Below are 12,026 nucleotides of genomic sequence, written 5' to 3'. Positions count from 1 at the left end.
GATAGATAATATATCATTTTCGTTTTTACCAATGATCAAAAGTTTACAAAAAATCCTTGTTTAAAATATTCATGCGAAGTATATACGTGCTGACCCTGTAAAGTGAATAAAAATCAATATGTATTCTAGCCACGCGTAAAATCTGCTCGATCACGTTTGCTGCTCAATATTAGGTGCGTTCGGCATTGCAAATCGGAGGCATCCGTTTGCTCTTTCACCTCGGAAATTGTTCGGTAACTCATATCTTTCTGCTATATATCATCTCATCTACGTTCGGTATTATTATTTTTAGAGCTAATCGAGCTCCTCAATCCACTCCGGATTCAAAGACCGAGCTCATAGAACTAATGCAAGATTTCGCGCCTAAGTTGAATTCATAACTTTTTCAAGAATGTCCTGGTCGCCAAATTTCATCCAAATTTCTTTCACGCAATAAGTTACTATTAACTGAAATAGGTTACTCGTAAGTAACGTTAAAATTAACCCTGAGATCAGTGTCGCCCTGGAAAACTGGAAATCTTTTTATTACAGGAGAGAAGCGGTCGTAAAACCAATTGCCGCGATTCCACGGCCTCCAGAGAGAGAATCCTCCTTTTCCTTCCACCGAATACACATAAGTGTATTTGAACTGATTATTATGTCTGAGTCTACAATCAAAATAATAAAAATTGATGGATTACATTACGTATTTAACGAGGAAAGTAAGTTTTGAATTATTTTTTTTCTTTACGAATTTGAGGTTACGTATTTGGAAACAAAGAATTTGCATGTTAATTTTTAGATCAAAACTTATGTTGCATGTATAGAGTGAAAAATAAAATAAAACTATATTAATATATTGAAGGCTCTAACAAATATATAAATCAAATAAATTTTAATACCAGTACGAGCCGTCACTATAGTTATCCATGTTTGTAATACATTTATTTTACAAATTAAATACAAACATTTCGATCCACATTCCGGTCATCTTTAGTTGAAAATTAGAATATTAATTTAAATAGAATCACATAATTTCATAAATCATATGTGAAGAAATCGTTGTTGAATAGTTGTAGCACATCATTTGTTTGTAAAGCTATGCGATGTCCAAATTATTGATACAGTCAGGGCTGGACATGTATTTAAAATACTTCGACTTAAAACATAGTTTTCGCAATAAAAGTAGATTTTATATTTTATATTTCAGCGGTGTACATGAAAGTATTACGCATTTTGTATTTAAAATTGAAAAGTTGAAAGCTTTCTGTATTTCATAATTTAAATAATAACATTAATCGTCAATCTTAGTATTTAAAATACAAAATACTTTCAATCTTTTATTATTAATTCTGAAATACAAAATATAAAATACTTTTATATACTTTCGTAAAATATAAAATGCAGAATATTTTCATGTACTCCGCTGAAGTACAAAATAGATGATACAATTGTCTTACAAATACTGTTTTCAAATAAAAATATTTTAAATATATGCTCAGCCCTGGATACAGTAAGCATTTTATAGAATGCTTACTAAGTTTAGTGATGTTCAGTGAAATAATAAGAGTTAAATAATAAAAAAAGAGTAATAATAACTTTGTTTTATTATTTAACTGATCACTGAATTTATTAATTAATAACTTATTAATCAATAACTTGGACATTACAGCTTTATGTGGTATTAAGCACTGTGTATTTGTGTACTACGCATCTAGATTTTTTTCACACACGACCAGGATTTATGAAATTATAAAATTCCATTGTTTAAATTAGCGTTCTACTAAAGATGACCTGAGAACATGGATCGAAACATGGATATTAAAATTTACTTAAGTAATAAAATAAGTCTCTTATGATTAGTTCATGCAAATATATAAAATATACCTTGTTTAAAATTTTTTTAACTCTTTATTTTTACAGAAAATATCTATGAATCTGTTAGTATACAGAATGATGCAAATAAAGAAAATGTAGAACAAATATATGAGAATCAACTTTTTCATACATTTGACCAACAAAATCTTGTAGAAAAAAACTTCGGACAACTGAAGCTACTTTGGCGTTGATTAACTTAGTCGAAGAATACGGAGAACAATTTCAAAGTTCAGTGAAAAAATATGTTTGGCAAAAAATATTGAAAATTCTTAAAGATAAATTAAGTATTTCATTTACATGGCAACAATGCGATACAAAATGGAAGGGCTTGTTAAAGATCTATAAAGATGTTAAAGAACATAATATAACATCTGGGAAAAATCGAAAAAGATGGGAATATTATGAAATCATGAATAAAATACTTCACGATAAACCCGAAATTACATCTGTAGCTACATGTAGTAGTAGTAAAGGACTGGTAACTCACAAGTTGAGTAGCACTGATAAAAGCACGAGTGAAACAAACACGGATAAAAAACATTTCTCTGATGATAAAATAAAAAATACATCGACATATACATCTTCTTTTTCTAGGAAACATTCAGCAGCAGCTAATTCTATAGCAAGAAGGCATCAAGATAAAATGCGTAGACAGGACGAATTTTTGAACTATTTTAGTGATTACCTTAATATACTTCGTTAAAACTAAAGATACTAGCGAAGATTCATCACATTAAAGATGCATTTAGACAGACACTATTAACACTATTTGTCATTCCGTCCTTGTTTAAGTCTGATAAACGACACACATAGTGCTAATAGCATCTTCCCAAACACACCCTAGATCAGATCATTATGTCGGCTAAACCGTCAGGACAATCCAAACCATTAAGAAATTGATTATATTTAATTTCTTATTTATTTTCTTTTTTGTCTATTTACTTGAAGCTAAAATGAAATTAGTTTTTTTTATTAAAAATTTTGAAACGAGTATATCTGTTACGATATTAAAAGGGTCTACTATGATATTTATAATATTATACTTATAATACTTCTTAATTTAAATTTTAATACTTTAGTAAATTTTCTATTAATACTTTACTGTAACTTTATTAGAGTTCCTTGAATCTTATAAAAATCTTATTCAGCTTTAATATTTTTTATACTAAATATGACTATATTTATGTTTAAAAATATAAGTACTTATATATAAAACTGATAAAAATATATTAGATAAAAATATATTAGATAAAATATATTATATAAAAAATGTTTGTTTTAGGTAGAGTACATAATTGTAGCGGCATCCGGCGAGTTGGCATTGCCGGGGACGATGCAGTTATTAGGGGTGCATCGTTACATGTTACATACGTATAACATGTGATATTAATGTGATATTAATTGATTTTTAATATACACTTATATGTAAGTATATGCGTATAGCTAACAAATTCTTATAATGTTAAATACTAATTGTAAGAAATACATACTTACGGAAAAAATTGATAAAAATATTTAAGTTTAAATAAAATTTATTTTGTGTTTCAAACTTTGAAGGAGATTTAATAATTATAAGTAATTATTTTTGTAATTTTGCGTTTATAAATAAAATCATATTTTAAAAAATTATTTAATGTTTTAAATAGGAAGAACATTCATAATTTCTATCCTTTTCAATAAAGCTTCATTATGTTCTTGTTCTTCGTTAACATTTGCTAGAAATTCATTTTCTTCTCTTGCAGCTCCTAATTCTATTTCATCTATAAATTCTTCAGGTAAATCTCCTTTTAAAATACAAACGTTATGCATAATACATGCAGAAACGATTAATAAACAAATTAGATTAAGTCTAACGGTTTCAAGGTATTTTAAGCGTCTGAATCGTTCCTTAAGATACGCAAATGTATTCTCTATTCTTACACGACATTGTGATAATTTCTCATTAAAATTTTTCTTCCTGTTAGTTAATCTACCAACATTTTTAAAGCCAACTAATAAAAATGGAGACAGTTTATAACCCAGATCTCCCACTAAATGGTTATCTTCGGGAAAATCAATTAATGAGTTGTTTATTCTTTCATATAAATCAGATTTTCTGAATAGTCTCATGTCATGAATAGATCCTGGCTCTCCTGTATAAACATCTAGGAATAATTTGTTATTATCGCATACACCTTGTAAAAGAACAGAATGATAATTTTTTCTATTACAATAAAAATTTGGGTTACTTTTTGGTTTTAATATACGGATGTGAGATCCATCTATGGCTCCGATAATTCCTAAAAACATTTTAAAAGATTTAAATACAAATAAGCGAAAAAGTCATATTTGATTAAAATTGATCTTGATATTTAACGTGTTTAATAATATTTTGAGTAAATATTACAAAATTATAAATTTAGAATAATGAAAAATTACATTTACGTACTAGGGAAGCCATTAATTTCTTGGAATTGTCTCATTATCCTTAGAGCGCGTTCTCTATTTGACCATGATATAATTTTGTATCTAATATTAACTTGCAGTATGCCTTTACAGGTTCTATATAATACATCTCAACAAGTACTTTTGCTAATATCAAAACGATCGGCTATTGATCTGAAGATATGAAAGTGGATAAGTTTTAAGTTAATTATACGTATATATTCAAGTATTTTAAATATTCTCTCTCTCTCTCTCTCTCTCTCTCATGCATACATACATACATACATACATACATACATACTGGAAAGATTCAATATTTGCCAAATAACAAATAATAATCATTAGTTATTTTTCTGATGAAAGCGGTTTCTGTCCAACATTATTATGATTTTCCTTAATGTCATGAATTTTTGTAAGCAGATCTTCAAAAGTATCGGGTGTTACTCGGAAGTGCATTTGAAATGTTTTATTTAAGAATCGAGGAACAATTTCTTCTGCATATTGGTAAACTTTTAGAATATTTGAGTTTTCATCTTCATCATCATTGTTAAAAAATATTTCTCGAGCAAAATTAATAATTACAAGAATTATTTCTTCATCCATTTTTTATTTTAGTAAATCTCAAGTTTAGCCCTCACTACTTCCAATCTTGTGATAAAAGATTTTATTCAAAATGCTGCAAAAGGTATGTTAAGAAGACCCCGGACATCTTAAATTTTGATAAAAATATACACTCAATCGATACGTTTTCGCGTAAAATAAAGATTTGACAAGAAAAAAAGCGTCGCTCTGTCTTGTGTAAGAAACGTCCTCGGTAGCATCTTATTCTCGATTCTAACCGTCGCTCTCGATGCGCGCGCAGTCCTTCTACTGCGCGATTGGTAGGGACCTCTGGCCCGGCATAGCGAGCGCGGGATTGGAGGAGACCGGCGTAGGAACCGGTGCGTGCGTGTGTGCGGCGACGGGATTCGGAAGATGGCGTAGAATAAGGAAGAATACACTACGGCGTGTCCCGAGTGTATCTGAGCGTGAATAAAGTACATATAGATATACGTGTTGCCTCTCGCATTCATAGAACCCAGTGCTCATACCCAATCCGTCCTCTCTTCATAGGAGCTCTCCTGACACCTTATCGGTTTATTCCTTTCCGATTCACATAGTTTCCAAAGGCGGTTCTAACCTAACTTCTTTTCCCCGTCTTACAGCTATTCATTTTTCAGAAGTGGGATCGCCGCGCAAGGGATCCGCTTCTTCCTGAGCATTTGGGTTTCGCGAGAAAGGTGTCGCCGTCGCGTTAGCAATATATACAACGCATACACATCAGTAAGTTCGGTTCGTTGTGTCGATAGACTGGCCGACTCTCGAACTTTCCGAAAGCGATTGTTGTCGGGTTTACCCGCGTTCGCATGATCGTGCCGTGTTCATGCTTTTGGCATTCTCCGCCATTGTCGTTTTGTGTTAAAAACAGTTCCTGCTACTTTAACTGTTTCGGTGCATCTCGAGGCAGCTTGGAAGTTTCATATATTCACGACAGCCATAATGAATCGTGAATATCTCGACAAGCTAACACTCGAACAGCTTCAAGAAGAATGCGTTCGCTATAAGCTCGCGCCGAAGATCTCTAAGACAGCCTGCATCGGTATACTTCTAGCACATTTTGAACGGCATGGTGATCATAACCTGTTGGATTTTGGCAAAGATGCTAGTACATCATCCGTTGTTATTGCTAGTCCGCCAATCTTTTCATCCAATGTTGAAATTGACCGCACTTCAACTCAAGTGGCTTCTTCGCACTCTCAGCAGCGTTCGCAGATAGAAGAGCTGAAAGAATCTATGCAGCTCATCGTGGAACAAATGCAGTTGCAGCAACAAGTGATAGCGCAACTGGCAGGTGTATCCCTTCGGTCTACATCAATCTCCTCTCAGCAAGCAACCGATCACCTGAGGGCACCATCTTTTCAGTTTCCGGCCAGTGAAAGGGTCAATCGGGATGCTCCCTCAGTAATGGCAAGTGCGTCCACAGCGCAAGCTGTTTAATTATTAGCCAATCAAATCTCCACATTCAGTGGCGAGGAAGAAGATGTGGAATTATGGGTACGTAAGGTTGAACGAGTTGCCACAATTCATGGTGTGCAAGATGGAGTCACGTTATTGGCAGCATCAAGTAAACTCAACAAAAGTGCTCGCGAATGATTTGATCTAGATGATGGGCAGATCAACGACTCATGGTCTACATTCAAGTCTGCATTAGTAGGACGTTTCCAGAGATATGTGCCGTTCCATGTAAGAATGCAAAAAGTGGAGGCATGTAAGTGGAGTTTTACGAAGGAATCCTTCCATGATTACGCTCTACAGAAAATTAAATTGACGAATGGTCTACAAATGCCGGAACGAGACCGTATTCAACTCATTATAAATGGGATAAGTAGTCTTTCCCTACGAAGCACTGCAGCAGCACTGCATGCAGCCACCATAGATGACTTTTTACATCAGATGAATCAAATTACATCTGCTTGTGGAGTTATCTCGAAGAAGATGTCTCCGCCATCGGTAAGGAAGGTGAAGAAGGAGTTTCCACCGTCGTCTCCCAAGAAACTTTCGGAGAGGAAATCGCATCAAGATGTTTGGTGTGCTTATTGCAAAGCTAAGGGCCACCAGAAACCAGATTGCTTCAAACTCAAGAGAAAAGAGCAGTCATCAAGCACCGTTGGTTCCAGTGTGTCTAAGCCCATCTCGCCTCTTCCAGATACCAAGGATGTCTCATTTAAAGTAGGATGCATCGCCGAGGGAGAGATCGCAAATTTTAAGATAAGCACTTCAATTGTTAAAATAAATCAAATTAATGGTATGACTTGTAACCTCGATGCGTTGGTAGATACGGGTAGCTCAGTTTCATTTGTTCTTTACTCAGTATTTAAGAATTTCTTTGGGCAAAATTGTATATTAGAGAAAGCAACTATTAAGAATCTCTAGGCTATAAATAATAGTAGCATAAACGTTATTGGTTCCCTTTCAACTACTGTTGGTTTAGCATTGTTGCCGAATTCAGAATTAGAGGTTAACTTCCAGGTTCTGGATAATGATTTGTGGCCTACGCACGTTATTTTAGGCAGAGATTTTATTAGCAATAACAAACTTAAACTTTTATATGATCCTTCCCTTCAACAGGAATCTAATAAACTGCAACTCTTGAATGAAGTAGCATCGGTTGAAGTCATAGATGCCATAAACGAACCGGTTGACAAAATATCCAATTTAGAAACTGACTTCGGTAACGATGCAAACATTCAACTACAATCCGTGATTAGGGAGGTCCAAGATACTTTTGTAGAATTAGTCAAGGATGATTATAATGTAAAGGTAAACTTAAAAGATAACTCAGTTTATGCGTTCGCGCCTCGTCGCTTTGCTCACTCTGAACGCTTACAGCTTAGAGAGATAACAGACAATCTAATTGCTAGAAAAATCATAAAACCAAGTAGTTCACCTTATTGTGCACGTGCCTTAATGGTACCTAAAAGAGATGGAAGTCATAGACTTTGTGTAGATCTGCGTCCGTTGAATGAACGTGTAGTGAAACAACATTTTACTTTTCCGGTAATAGAAGAATGCTTGTCAAGGCTTGGCAATAATGGAATATTCACTTCGCTAGATCTAAAGGACGGGTTCCACTTAATTAGAATCCATCCTGATAGTACGAAATATTTCTCTTTTGCGACTCCTGATGGTCAGTTCGAGTACGTTAGACTCCCCTTTGGTTACTGTGAGGCTCCGGCCGAATTTCAGAAAAGGTTAAATTACATTCTAAATCCACTCATTCGAGAAGATAAAGTCCTTGCGTATATGGACGACATTTTAATACCATCGAATACTGTAGAAGAAAATCTGAATGTTTTAAAGTAGACGTTGCTCTTGCTTAAACAATATGAATTCCAAGTTAATTACAGCAAGTGCAAATTTTTGAAAAACTCTGTGGAATATCTAGGGTACTCGATCTCTCCTGAAGGAATCACCTTGAGTGATAGACATGTAGAAGCCGTACGGAAATATCCGTATCCTGACTCAGTTATCGAGCTACAACGAGCGATCGGATTCTTTAATTACTTTCGAAGGTTTGTTGCCGATTATGCAACCCGTTCCAAACCATTGACCAATCTGCTTCGAAAAAACGCAGACTTCGTATTCGATGAAAAATGTAAAAACGCGTTTGATGATCTTAAGGCAGCTCTCTCTTCTTATCCAGTTTTAAGGCTTTATGACCCTACCAAAGAGACTGAACTTCACACTGACGCTAGTTCAACTGCTTTAGGAGCAATATTGATGCAACGGCAAAGCTCTAATAAATACGCGCCAATATCTTATTATAGTCAATGTACGAATGACGCCGAAAGTCGCTACCATTCTTTCGAATTAGAAATGCTAGCGGTAGTAAAAGCTATCGAAAGATATCATATTTATCTCTACGGTATTAAATTTAAAGTAGTCTCGGATTGCAACGCTTTAACTTACGCGCTCAAAAAAGCCAGTATTAATCCGCGCGTAAACCGTTGGATTTTGGGTTTGCAAAGTTACGATTTTGACGTTGAACATCGTAGCGGACAAAAAATGCCGCACGTGGACGCCTTAAGCCGAATACATGTAGCAGCAGTAGAGAATATTTCGATAAAAAAAGAATTGCAATATAGGCAGCTAGCTGATCCTCAAATTCGCGAAATCGCTAAAAGATTGGAACAATCCAATAATGATAATAAATTCATTTTGATTGATGGTCTGGTATACCGAACAGGTCGTTACCGTGCTAGATTTGTAGTACCTGAAAGCATGATACATCAGTTGTTGCGGATATATCATGATGACTTAGCGCATTGTGGTAATGAGAAAACCTTTGAAGGCCTTAGTGCAAACTACTGGTTTGCATCTATGCGTAAAAAGGTAAAACATTATATTGAAAATTGTTTAATATGCCTGGTAGCTGATAGCTCCGTGAATGCTAAAGAAGGTGAAATGCATATAACACCAACTCCTAACCGTTCCAGGTATTACATATTGATCACATGGGTCCATTACCCGAAACTTTAGACAATTCAAGGCATGTGTTAGCATTAATAGATGCCTGTACTCGTTTCACGTGGTTATTCGCTGTGAAGACTACCTCCACTCGAGATGTGATAAAATGCTTGTCCCCGATATTTGACATGTTTGGAAATCCGGACGGAATAGTGTCAGACCGTGGTACTGCATTTACTTCTTTCGAATTCACTGAATTCCTTCACACCCGTAAAATTAAACATAGATTAGTAGCTGTAGCAGCGCCGTGGGCAAATGGCTTAATAGAGCGCGTTAATAGATTTGTGAAATCTTCCCTTAAAAAACTAGTCACTAGGGAAACAGAGTGGCATACCCACTTAACAGCTGTTCAGTATGTGATAAATAGACTGCGGAACTTTATGCAAAATACTTAACTGAATATTAACTATCGGACAGTTTTAGCAGTCAATCGTTGTTCGTTAAAGAGTTATTAAAAGGTGAATTAAAAAGATTGAGATTGCCATCTGTAAATTTAAATTGCAAAATATGCCTTTTATGCAAAACATTCAGTTAAGTATTTTGCATAAACTTCCGCAGTCTAGTGATAAATAATACATATCACTCGTCAGTTAAAAGTACTACCTCCAAACTTCTGTTAGGATACGATCAGCGTAATCATACTGATTCTAAATTTGTTGATATTCTGACTGCACTTCCAAAGACTGATTTACATTTTGAGACTGAACGAGACGCTAGCCGACAGTTAGCTTTAGAAACAACCAATCAGCTTAAAGAATATAACAAAATTTATTACGATCGAAAACACAAACCCCCCACAAAGTATAAGTTACGTGATTATGTTGGTATACGTGACATGACTCCAAGGATTGGAGAAAATAAAAAATTTAAACCTAAATATAAAGGGCCATACATGATTAGCAAAATTCTCGATAAAAATCGCTACGTAGTCACTGATATACCCGGCTTCAATTTGTCACCTAAGCCGTATAATTCTATTCTATCCCCAGACAAACTAAAGTATTGGATCCCTCAAGTGGAACCACCTAGTTCATGAGAGTATCTAAGCGCATTAATTTTAATTATTAGTAATATATAAGAGTATTAATCTTAGTTCCTAGTAATATTTGAGTATATTAATTCTATATGGAAATTGCAATACCATATTATTTAAACTAAGTATTACGAAACATTGTGATTCTCTACTGAGACATTATTTTATGAATACTATAACATTATTTAGCTCATAAGAAATCAATTGTTGAAACCGCAAGCAAATGCTTGATTTTGTTTAATATTGTATGACTTAATCGTTTATATTAAAGAAACATTTGAGTTGTTTTAGTTTATCTAACTACGTTCGAGAACTAACGTATGAGCAGAATGGCCGAGCTGTAAGAAACGTCCTCGGTAGCATCTTATTCTCGATTCTAACCGTCGCTCTCGATGCGCACGCAGTCCTTCTACTGCGCGATTGGTAGGGACCTCTGGCCCGGCGTAGCGAGCGCGGGATTGGAGGAGACCGGCGTAGGAACCGGTGCGTGCGTGTGTGCGGCGACGGGATTCGGAAGATGGCGTAGAATAAGGAAGAACGCACTACGGCGTGTTCCGCGTGTATCTGAGCGTGAATAAAGTACATATAGATATACGTGTTGTGTCTCACATTCATAGAACCCAGTGCTCATACCCAATCCGTCCTCCCTTCATAGGAGTTCTCCTGACACCTTATCGGTTTATTCCTTTCCGATTCACATAGTTTCCAAAGGCGGTTCTAACCTAACTTCTTTTCCCCGTCTTACACTTGTGAAAATTATATAAATTCACAGTTTAATTGAATTACAGACTCTTTGTGTTAACAAAACAAATAACAAAAAATTAGTATCCAATCGATGGCTGTACAGAGTCAACCGCAGTTATTAGTTGCGCAAATAAATAAAAATTATAAAAGAGATATAAAATTTATAACTTAATAATACATGTTCGAACGTTTCAATCCCTTATTCGGACCATCATCAGCGACAATATTTAACGTTAGAAATAAAGATGTTAGTAAGCTTGAATATCTATACATTCTTCCTTGTATTCCAACTGAGGCAAATCCATCACTTAGTAGAGTCACAGACAACTAAATTTACTTTGAAAATTGAAAAGTTATCTGTGAAACGATAAACAATATATCCAATAATTATTAATTAACGAATAAAGAAAAATAACCAGAAAAAAATATACCTTTTAACTAAATCATTGTAAGAATGGCTTACCTCTGTTGGTCGACAAAAACAAAATTCCACAATCAAAAACACAAGTACAAAGCAATATGTGAGATTATCAAATTTCGTCGTTAAGATGTCAGTGACTAACGAGATATAAAAATGTAATGAAGGTTGTTCGCTTTAACCGCAATACATATAGTCATGATTTTACACTTGTGAATCAAGGATATTAAAGTCAACAACTATTCAAATTAGGAAATCTGTCACAGCAGTGGTTCACTTAAGTCTTTATTTTTACGCGACAACACATGGATTGAGGTGCATTTTTATCAAAATTTGAGGCGGTCTGAATCTTCTTAACATTTACCATAACCTTAAATGACACTATAACAGGTCTGTATGGCCCTGCGCACAATGGAGGAAGTATTAGGAACAGAAATAGATATTAAAATTTCAACCTATCAGAAACCGTATATTCCGGTGTAA

The 12,026-nt window shown here is 34.6% G+C and overlaps 1 pseudogene; it reads right to left on the bottom strand.

Annotated features, from left to right (window-relative positions):
• Positions 1 to 3,495: 3,495 nt before the first annotated feature.
• Positions 3,496 to 4,854, bottom strand: LOC108769507 (putative nuclease HARBI1; annotated as a pseudogene).
• Positions 4,855 to 12,026: the final 7,172 nt, after the last annotated feature.

The sequence above is a fragment of the Trachymyrmex cornetzi genome, unplaced genomic scaffold (genome assembly GCF_001594075.2).
Source record: "Trachymyrmex cornetzi isolate Tcor2-1 unplaced genomic scaffold, Tcor1.1 scaffold915, whole genome shotgun sequence".
In the NCBI taxonomy this organism is placed as follows: Eukaryota; Metazoa; Arthropoda; class Insecta; order Hymenoptera; family Formicidae; genus Trachymyrmex; species Trachymyrmex cornetzi.
The sequence above is the reverse complement of the archived record's forward strand: the minus strand, read 5'-3'. Positions and strand labels throughout refer to the sequence as shown.